The following is a 10766-nucleotide window of genomic DNA, read 5'->3' on the forward strand; positions in this document are numbered from 1 at the left end:
AGTCATATTAATTATCCTCCAAATGCAATCAGAAGGTTGCAACGCAGACCTTGATGAGGACTATCCTCAGCAGTATGAATCTGAAAGGCACATATTTTCGTAAGGAAGGGTTTTGTTTTGTTTTTAAATTCATATGCGTTTAAGGATGTCACCATGTTGTGTGACGATTCTGGGTTGATTTCAAGTTGCTTTCCCAGTTTCTCCACACTCAGGATGCAATTGCAGCCATCCTTTCTCCTGATTTCATTTACAAAATCAATAAAAGTACTGGCCAACAAATCGGACCCCTTTTTTGGGGGGGTCAGCTTCATAGCAGCATACAAACTTGGTATACATGTAGTGCCAAAGAAAACTGGCAAAGTGGAAATGGCCTTACCAACCATGTATGAAAATTTAAAGAAATCTAAAAAAAAAATACATGTCTGTATCCCTAAATGTTCTCTGAGGCTAAGTTTGCTGCCAATATGCCAAGCGATGCTGGGAAAAGACAGAACTAGCAGGGGAGAAGTGGTGGTGGTGGTGGTGGTGGTGGTGGTGGTGGTGGTGGTGGTGGTGGTGGTGGTAAGCACAGAACTACTGCTCCACCACTGAGTTTCTTCTGGCGCCCAACTGTTTCCTTGTCAAGAGCTCCAAAAACTGGAACAAGCTTTTGATGAAATTACCCTGCTCTTTGATCAGTTTCCTGGTGATCAGCCTCAAATAGCAGCTGAACAGCATTACAGCCATCCAGTGACTGTGGTCCACTTTCCTCCCTTCTGCCTGGCAAACCCATTTTTGCATCTGCACAGTAGGGGAAATTGAATCTGTCCAGGGTTCATGAATAGTTGAGTCAGTGATGGTATGACTCCTAAAATACTGTGTGAAAATGCACTCCCACAAAATATCCTCAACAATAACACAGATTTAAATTAACACCAACCAGTAAGGTTTTTTTAAATTAGTTTTGATTTATTTATTTATTTATTTAGTTTTGATTTAATATCACTGGTCGACCCATGAATTTACTCACTATTTATCTAGATCTGCCAAGCAGTGAGCAACAATAGGTCTTTAGGGGAGGGGGAAAGCCAAGATTATTCACTGGGCTATGTGGGAACAGCAGGTCCACAAAATGCTGCCAACGGCATTGTGTTCTACTGTATTGTCTGAATACATGAAAAGTAACTTGCTAAATGGGCTTAAACTATTCATGAGCAGTCAAAAAATTGGCTCCCTGTTCGCCATTGGTGATCCAAATGTGAGTGGCTCTAGCAGGCATCCAGGCATCTCTAGTTGTGTCTTCCTACTTAGGTGCAGCTCTGAGTTTCATGTTTTTTTGCCATGGAAGCATGGACTAGTGAAATGTGTTTGCCTCCATGTCCCCAAAGTAGTCTGTGACTTTTATTTCTGTATTTTAAAATCCTGCTTTCTCCTCTTAGAGTAGTACTCCTGGGTTCAGAAGCACCATTATTCCAGCCTTTGTAATGCTTCACTCTCCAAATATGTCACGACAGCTGACTTACCATTTTAAAAAGCCATAAACTAGACTCGATCTGCCTGGTCTCAAGCTGTTTCGTAGCTACAGCCTTTTATCAGCATTTCCCCAATAAGGTCAGCATACTGCAGACTGAATTTCTGTCTCTGACTGGATGGCATACCTGTGTGTCTCCACCAGTGGGCAATAACAGACTTGTTATACCTATCTTGGGATCAGAAACATTAAATGTGCAGTGAGAAAAGGTGGGGGAAAGACAGACTGAATGCTGCGGGCACCTTTGCAGTTTTATAACCGGTTGACTCTATGAGTTAAATGAGCTGCGTTCTCGCCCTACAGTGCTGCCTGGTCGCAGCCATGCCCACACTTTCTGTCTCATAACCCAGCATTAGAGCGCACTAATATGTATCCGTTCCTTCCTCAAGCCCTCCTCCCGCTGCCAGACAAAAAAGCTGGCATCTGAATGCTTTGATTGTTAGCATGAATAGAATTTCTAGAGAATAATTATGCGACAAGATCTGCTAGGCAATGCAGCAGAGCTAAGAGCTTTGAGCAAAGATAGTTGCAGAGGTGTGAAATGAAATATTAAACCTGAATAATGTAGAAGGGTGTTACATTAAAGGCAAGGAGCTGAAAGTCAGCTTTGATTGTATTGTGGATGTGAACACAGGGAGAAACCATTGACATAAAGAAGCACTTCAAGACGTCCTGATTGTAATCAGGCAGGAGCCAGCTCTCGCTATCCACTCAGCTCTGGAAATGTGACTCTGTCTGTTTTTACAGTTGCAAGGTCAGGCTGGTTTACAGCACAACCAGCTTGGCAATGTAACAGAAAATGTTCAGTATACTGTGCAGGAGGAGAGCCGGGCAGGGATGGAAGAAAGAGGAGGAGGGCTTCAGAGGTGACAGCTACGCATGCAGCATTGTGGGGGGCATTTGAAAGCATGGGTACTGGCAGATCTGTGGCTCTATGGAAGAAGCAGAGGAAGAGCTATTCCTAACAAATCATGCAGACCTGGACTGTTTGTTCCCATATGTGAAGAGCAGGATGCCATTTCACTGGAGCATTTCCTGGGCAGCAGCAGCTAAAACTGCTTCAGGGATTAGGATGCCCCAGACATCATTGTCACAGTAGCCTGGGCAGCCTGTCTCTGAATCCCAGAACGAGAGAAGTGCTTCTATATTAATGTCCTCTCTGTGGCCTCCCTATATATTTGGCTGGTTGAACACAGGATGCTGGGCTAGATGGACCAAGACAGTTCCAACTACACTCTCCCTGTGCTCTTAACTTTCAAAAACAGACTAAAATTCAACCAAGCACAAGCTATCTATGTAGACTGAACTACAGGTGTCATACACTCCCCCCCACACACACACATTTATGCAATACATGCCACACGCTGTAACAAGACAGCTCTGCTATTCTGCACTGCCTTTCAGATAATAACAACAGGTTCCCCTAGACAAAACAAAGGAGTTATCTTTGGAATGCATAATAATGGGTTAAATGAAACAAAAAACCATCAGATATATACATCCTTGCTTTAAATGGTCAGACCTGAAGCCTATCCATTCATAGACAATATGTCTTTTAGGAAAGTTGACACAAATGAGTTGAAGCTCAAATGGAATTTAAACTTAGATGTTCTTTGGAGCTGTCTTTCTTTTGCACTACACTGAATCCACATTATTACTTTCACCTATCATTCTTTATTATGAATGCATCCAGTGGTGTACCAAGGGGGCAGAGGGGGCAGTCTGTCCTGGCCACAGTTTAAGGAAGGCTTTTAAAGGGTGCTCTTGAAGCAAGTGTCCTCATGCTGCCTCCAGCCAAACATCTTCCCTTTTATTTTTAAACTGCGGTTCTGGCTACAGCCACTAGGGGAGCAGGGAGTATGAAAATAACAAAGCTATGCTTCCCTTTTTCCCAATACTCAAGCAAACTTCCTTAACAGATCCTGCTGATAGCTGATACAATAATTGCCAGCCTGCAAGTCATTTTCTCCAGCAGTCTAGCCTTTCTGTATCTCTTTCCTTGCACCCAGCTCAGCCAAAGTAGTAGTTAGGGTCTTGCAGCAAGATAACCTTTCCCTCTCTTAATTTCCCTCTCTGTTTTCCACACATTTCTCATTCATTTAGGGTTGTCAGGTCCTACCTGGCAGCCGGTGGGGGGGATCCTTGATCCTTTCTGGGATCTTCCACCATGCACACAAAGTGACATCATCATGTCACCAACATCAGGAGTGATGCTATAGTTTTTGAGCAAAATTCTATGGTTTGTAGCCAATTTTATCATAGAGTTTTGCCCCCAAACTAGAATGTCACTGGGTGATGTCAGCAACATGATTACATCACCTATGGTGTGTAGCCAATTTTATCATAGAGTTTTGCCCCCAAACTAGAATGTCACTGGGTGATGTCAGCAACATGATTACATCACCTTTCAGGCCACTTGGTGGGATTTCCCCCACTGGCCAACTGGCCAGTGGTGGGGAAGCACCCTGAAAAAGTGGGGGTTCCTGCCCTGCCCTGGATAGCCCAAGCAAAACCAGTCTCATCAGATCTCGGAAACTAAACAGGGCCAACTCTGGCAAGTACTTCGATGGGAGACCTCTTTAAAACACCAGTAGTCAGGAGGACAGGGACAGGCTTTATTCAGCCACCTCTCTGAGTATCCTCCAGGCCCCCAGTAGGAGTCAGTCACCAGAGGTTGCCATGACTTCTGGGTACACATGCATGCACACACACGCACACATATGAAATATAAAAAATACCAAAAAAGCAAGGGTTCCCCCACTCATAGTGGGGGTCTGGCAACCCTATATTCATTTCTGTCTCCCTTCACCTATGTTTTCTGTTTCCCCACCCCCTTTATTTACACTTCTTGGTTTGAAGACCTTCTCATCCCTATCCTGCTTGGTGACAGAATGTATTTAAGAGTAGCACAGTAACAAACCTTTGTTAATAGTATGCTGGGTTCTCTGTACATTGCACTGGTTCTGCTGAGGTGCACAAATGCCTCCTCCCCTCAGTTTCTACTGAAGAGATTCTCTGGTTTGACTTTAGTCTCTTAGAAACAATGGAGGATGGGGGCACCTTCTTTAGGGGCTAGTGTGTTTTTTTAACATCCAGTCTGGTGAAGCTTGTGATCACAATTTTGTGATGCTTTGGGTAGTGTTAATTAGCAAACGTTTGTACAAAGGCAGGCTCCTAGCTCCCAAAAATGTGTGTAGATGTTTGGGATGGTCATCTGTTGGGCTTCAAAATTGAGAACAGAAGCCCTCCCAAGTGCCCGCTCAGAACATGAGTGGTATGATGTTTGGTGTTTTTTGTTTTTGTTTTGTTTTTGCCGTAAAATCACAGCTGACTTATGGCAACCCTGTAGGGTTTTCAAGGCAAGAGACAGTCATCAGATCTCAGAAGTTAAGCAGGACCAACATGGAGGCAGGCAATGGCAAACCACCTTCAAATGTCTCTTGCCTTGAAAGCCCTGTGGGGTTGCCATAAGTCAGCTGTGACTTGATGGCAAAAAAATAATAATCGAGGAGGGTAGTGTTAAAAAAATTATCCACCCCAGGTGCCAAATAGGCTAGGTTCACCACTGAATGCATTGGTAAGCCTGAAGTCCCAGCTACATATTACATCTACCATGTGATCTCCATAGGGACTTGCGGCCATAGACTGTTGCAGTTCCCCCAATTTAGAAGCACAAGAAAGGCCCAATTCACATCAAGACCTCGGCATTGGGGGGGAGGAGCTCCTGCCTCCCCCCAACATTTTCCCAGCCCAAAACATCCCCGAGAAGCATTATTTGCTCCATCAGGATGGTTGCACCTGCACTGAATGCTTGCATGTGCACCACCACTGGGCAAATCACCTCCCAGGACCGTTTCATGTTAAGAAGATGGCATGGAAGGAAGGAAGGAGCCCCTGCTCCTCCTGCACCATGGTCGTGATCTGAACTGGGTCCACACAGAGTCAGGGGAGCTTTCCATCTGTGGCTGCTCCTCGTCAGCTGTTTCTGAGCCAGGTGCCAGTGTGGGCGGTGATGGCAAATTGCCGATCTCTGCAGCTTCAGAGGGGCCAGCTGTAGGTTCTGCTGGAGCTGGTAACGGCCCTTCCTCAGCACCCATGATACAAACAATAATCTGTACAAAACCTATAATTATTCTCTGTACAAAATCTGCTACTTTACGATAGCAAAAATGAGCAGGAGTATTGCCCCTTACTGGATTTCTCGCCATGGACATACCTGTGGGCAGAGATGGCCCAGTCCTATGCAGAGTTGTTCTAGTCTAAGCCCTCTGAAATCAGTGGGCCTCAAATGGAGCAATTTTGCTTCGGGTTGCACTGTCAGTGTCCTCGGTGGGACAGAACATATTAACAAATTAACCCAGCACTGTGTATTGAATTCCAGATATTATATGAAAATATTTCCAAAAATTGTTGGTTGATTACCCTACTCTGGCCCAAACACATATGATTACTTTGGATTTTTATTCTGTTTTTTATTAGTGCAGCTTAGTCTTTCTCAGTGTTTGCCTATGAACTGTTTCTGATTGCTGCAGGCCACCCCAGGAGTGAAATATGAAACTAGCCTGCCCTTGTAACTGTGAAAACAGGCAGAGCAACATTTAATTAATCAACTGACAATCGACAGCCATTGACAATTCCTGGTATTACAGAACCTGCCGACTGAAGTTGGCCCCTACTGGCTGATAGTAGGACCTGATCTGCTTTCTAACGTAGAGGAAGAGCAATAAGTTATGCTGATATGAAGATCTTAAAACCAATGCAATGCACTAATCTTTTTCAAAGGCGCTGGAACATCTTACCTCTCTCAACAGTCTGCATCAAGCAGTTGACACAAAAGCGCAACTGCTTTGGAAATGAGATGGGAATGATCACCCTTCATGTCCAATAGCTTCTATCACCGTGTGTGTGCCAGCTATGCCAGAGCCCTCCTCTGTGTCCTGCTGAGCGCAAGGAAAGCAATGGTTCTCTTCTCTCCGTTGTAGCCTCATTTGATCTGATGTATTGTGGCACAATACTTTCTCTGGATTAAGAGAAATGCCACTTCGAAATGAAAATGTTTGATCACCTGCTAAATATGTTTGCCTTTTTATCTGTGCCTCCAGAATCCAAAGCATGTGACAGAGATTATCCTTAGCATCTCTAATAGCATGCACATTTTGTAGGCTAAATCTCATTTGCATTCTGGTGACTGGGGCAGATAACACTGCAGGAAAGTCAAAATTTCAAAGCTCTATAAATAAGCAAAAAAAAAAAGTATTATTACCTAAAGTGACATTGCTTGGGAAAATCTACTATCTTTTTTTTTTTTTTTAAATCATCTCTGGTGTTCCCGCTGGTGTAGCTCTTGACTGAATTTCTGTACATCTGAGGAAAAGAGACTACCTAGGAAATATTATATGATAGCTAGTTTTGGAAATGGCACAGAAACATTGTCAGCAGTGGCTGAACAAACCTACATATAAGTGGAATGATTACATTGAACTCTTGATTCAGGTTTCTGGAACCTAACTTCTCATCTTGGGAACAGCAGAAAATCATTCCACATCCAAGTGACAGTATTGCTTATAGAATGATCTCGTTCATGTACCTTAGTGGAATCACCCAGAATTGTGCTTCTTCGTGTCATGTCAAAATAGGAAGAACTTCTTATTCTTCCATCCTAAGGGAACCTTCCTCCCACTTAAGTATCTCTTCCACTAAAGAAAGAGACACTTGAGGTTGGAGGGCTCTGTAAGGTGCAGGAAGGCTTCAGTCTTTGCTGAGCAGAGCAGTAGGGTTCAGGACTCTTCAGAGGGCTGGATTCAGAGACACGACACCTAGGCTAACTTGACCTGAAATGGATGTGCAGTCCTGTCCAACCACATCACAGCATTGCAATACAAGGTGTCAGTGTATAGGCTGATCAGTGATGACTGTGATTATGTGCTAGCCCACCTGGAGGCCAACTAACAAACTAGCAACAGTAAATCAAAGCCCAGCCCAGCAAAGCAATAGCAACAACACAACCATATGGCTCCAAACCACATTTAAGTCATATTTAGTTTCATTCCACATTTAGTTTCATTCACTTTCATTATTGTCTAACTTTGTTTGCTTTTGTATTTCTTAGAATACTGGACTCCAAGTTCCAGCCAGTTGAAACTGGCTGCAAGACTCCATAACGATTTACAGCCCAGCAACCCAACTTTATATATTTGTGGCCAGCAGACAAACATTTGTCTACATTACAGTCAATAAATACAATTAATTCTCATCTTTCTAATAAGTCTCCTGCTCTCCTTTTTGTTTTCTGGCCCAGAATCTCCAAAGTTTTCCTTGCATGTCCATCTCACTTCATTTATACTAATACCGCAGAATTCTTGGGATACACTCGGACATAACTTTAAGCCAACATCTTTTAAGAGCCAAAGAATAGATACTTTTGAATTATGGTGCTGGAGAAAACTCTTGAGAGTCCCTTGGACTGCAAGGAGATCAAATCATTCAATCCTAAAGGAAATCAACCCTGACTATTCCTTGGAATGCCAGATACTGAAGCTGAAGCTCAAATACTTTGACCACCAAACGAGAAGGGAGCACTCACTGGAGAAGACCCTAAAACTGGGAAAGACTGAAGGCCAAAGAAGAAGGGGACAGCAAAGGATGAGATAGTTAGACAGTGTTATCGATGCAATGAACATGAAGTTGAGCAAACTCCGGAGAACGGCGGGAGACAAGAGGGCCTGGTGTGAAGTGGTCCATGGGGTCTTGAAGAGTTGGACTCAACTGTGTGACTTAACAACAACAACCCCACTTTTCTCACCAATAAAGTCCTAAAGCAGCTAACTAAATTGTTCTTCTTTCCTCCCCTTTATCCATTTTATTTTCACACATGTGTGAACCCAGCTTACTTCCATGCTTCTGTGCCTTGCTTTTCCCTGTGCCTTTCTGAGAAATCCAACCAGTCTGAAACTGTTTCCAACTTCCTGCCCTGCTGCTAGAGAAACTGGTAGAGGAAACAACTAGATGTACCTTTCTTCTGTTTAGGCTAGTGTACCAGGTACAGCTATTCCTGGAAATGGCTGGCCAATGTGTGAACCCAGCTTACTTCCATGCTTGTGTGCCTTGCTTTTCCTTCTGCCTTTCTGAGAAATCCAACCAGTGTGAAACTGTTTCCAGCTTCCTGCCCTGCTGCTAGAAAAACTGGTAGAGGAAACAACTATATGTACCTTTTTTCTGTTTAGGCTAGTGTACCGGGTACAGCTATTCCTGGAAATGGCTGGCCTGGGCCTCAATTACACATGCCTAGGTAATATCCGGGTTATATTACTGTAACATGCTCTATGTAGAGTAGACATGTCTCTGAAAAGAGATCTGAGAGTTCTGTGTCAGCCAAAATATGTCAGGTCTTCGTGCATCGTAAGTCTCCAGTTTTACATTCGTGACAAGTTTGTTTTTAGCTCAGTTTGAAATGTTGGGTGTTGACCTTTAAAACTTTACAGCATCAAACTGTGATCAGTAGGCAAATTCACCTTGATCAAACTTCCACAATTACATGAGGTGAACTGATCAGAAGACCCTGATGTTTTTAGCATAAAAGGACTGACTATGAAGCCAAAGAAGTCAATGAGTAAAGATAAGTACCTGTGATATATGGAATCAGGCGCATGAATTAATTTTCCCTTCACAAACTGGGATTCTAAACTTGGATTAAATCAGTTGTAAATTTAACAGTTTGTGCTGTGTGTGGCTTCAATCACACACACTAAATAATGCACTTTAAATCCACTTCCAATGCACATTCCAACTGGATTTTACTGTGTGAACTGGCAAAATCCAGTTGGAAGGTGCATTGAAAGTGCATTATTTACTGTGTGATCACATCTAAACTTGAATTAAATAAACTGTAAATTTAAGAGCTCATTACCCATGACACGAATTGGCCTCAGAGTAAATTTTAGGGAGCTCTCATGCCTGTGGTTCAGGATTGAAAGGTCTCCCTGTGGAACTGGACTGCCATGGCCCTGAGATACTGACCCATCCTCACAGCCTGGTCAAAAGCTGTTCCAAAGCTGTGTGTTTTTCTCCAACTCCCACTTTCCTGATCTTGATCATACACACAGATATAATAAACCAATTACACTAAGTTCATGGGGGGGGGGGGCTGCTATTGCCATTCACTGACAATTCCATAGACTCACGAGTACATTCATGCTTTCCCCCATATCAGTACATCAGGGAAACTGTCATATTTGGTTTCTCATCACAAATGTTACATCTGGCATGCAAAAAAGGTAGGTGGTCTGTGTTTTGAATACAGAATGAATAGTTAGTGTTTCTGGGCCATTCCAAAGCCCAAAGAAATGCAAACCATGTGTAGTTGCTTCTCAGAAATGGAGGAGGAGGCTCAGTATTAAAATATTTCTATATATGTCTCACATATTAGCCAGTTGTCAATAAAATGAACAGAACACATTAGCTATTCAACAGTGCAAGGGATGTTTGATCACTGTACCAGAAGATTCGTGACATGGAGCATAACTAGATGTTGCAAGTGGGAACTCACAAAAAACCTGCCGGAGCAGCTATCCCATTCCCCCCACTTTTGCTTTCTCCCCTCTCCCCCTACTTTGCTGTTTCTCACTCTTTCTCCCTCCCCCCACTTGTTCTGTTACACTCTGTGACCTCTTTGCCTGTTACTTCCTCACTCTTTCTGCCCCCCCAACACTCTCCCAGCTGCCCAGCTCCTTTCCCCTACACACTGCAGCAATACCAGCAGTGGCTCTCCAGGAATCACAATGGATCTCCCAAGTCCCAGCTACAGAGATCAGTTCCTCTTAGGGTTGCCAGCTCCGTGTTGGGGGAATTTCTGAAGCCTGGGGTTGCCTGGCAACAGCCACTGAGGTAATCCATTTTTTAAAGCTACAGGTACTCCTTTTATCATTTTCAGTTCTGTCTTGCACCTTCACAGCTCCAGTCACCAAATGTAAGTATCCAAAGACTGGCCAACTTTGCTATTAGAATATAAGATAGTGCAGGGCTGGTGCCAGGTTTTTTTGCACATTAGGTGAGGCTACCTTCTGCCCACCCCCCATGCACCGACCAATTTTCAAACATAAATGTATTTTATGAAGAATGAAACTACAGGCACCTCTCCTTTAAAGGACCTCAGGTAACAGTGCTGAGGAAATCATCTGCCCCAGTCCCAGGACAGGGGTACATAATCAGCACATACACCGAACAGCACACCATTTGCCCCCCCCCCCCCCCCCGGGAA

Source organism: Gekko japonicus, unplaced genomic scaffold (assembly GCF_001447785.1).
Source record: "Gekko japonicus isolate JY-2015 unplaced genomic scaffold, Gekko_japonicus_V1.1 scaffold132, whole genome shotgun sequence".
In the NCBI taxonomy this organism is placed as follows: domain Eukaryota; kingdom Metazoa; phylum Chordata; class Lepidosauria; order Squamata; family Gekkonidae; genus Gekko; species Gekko japonicus.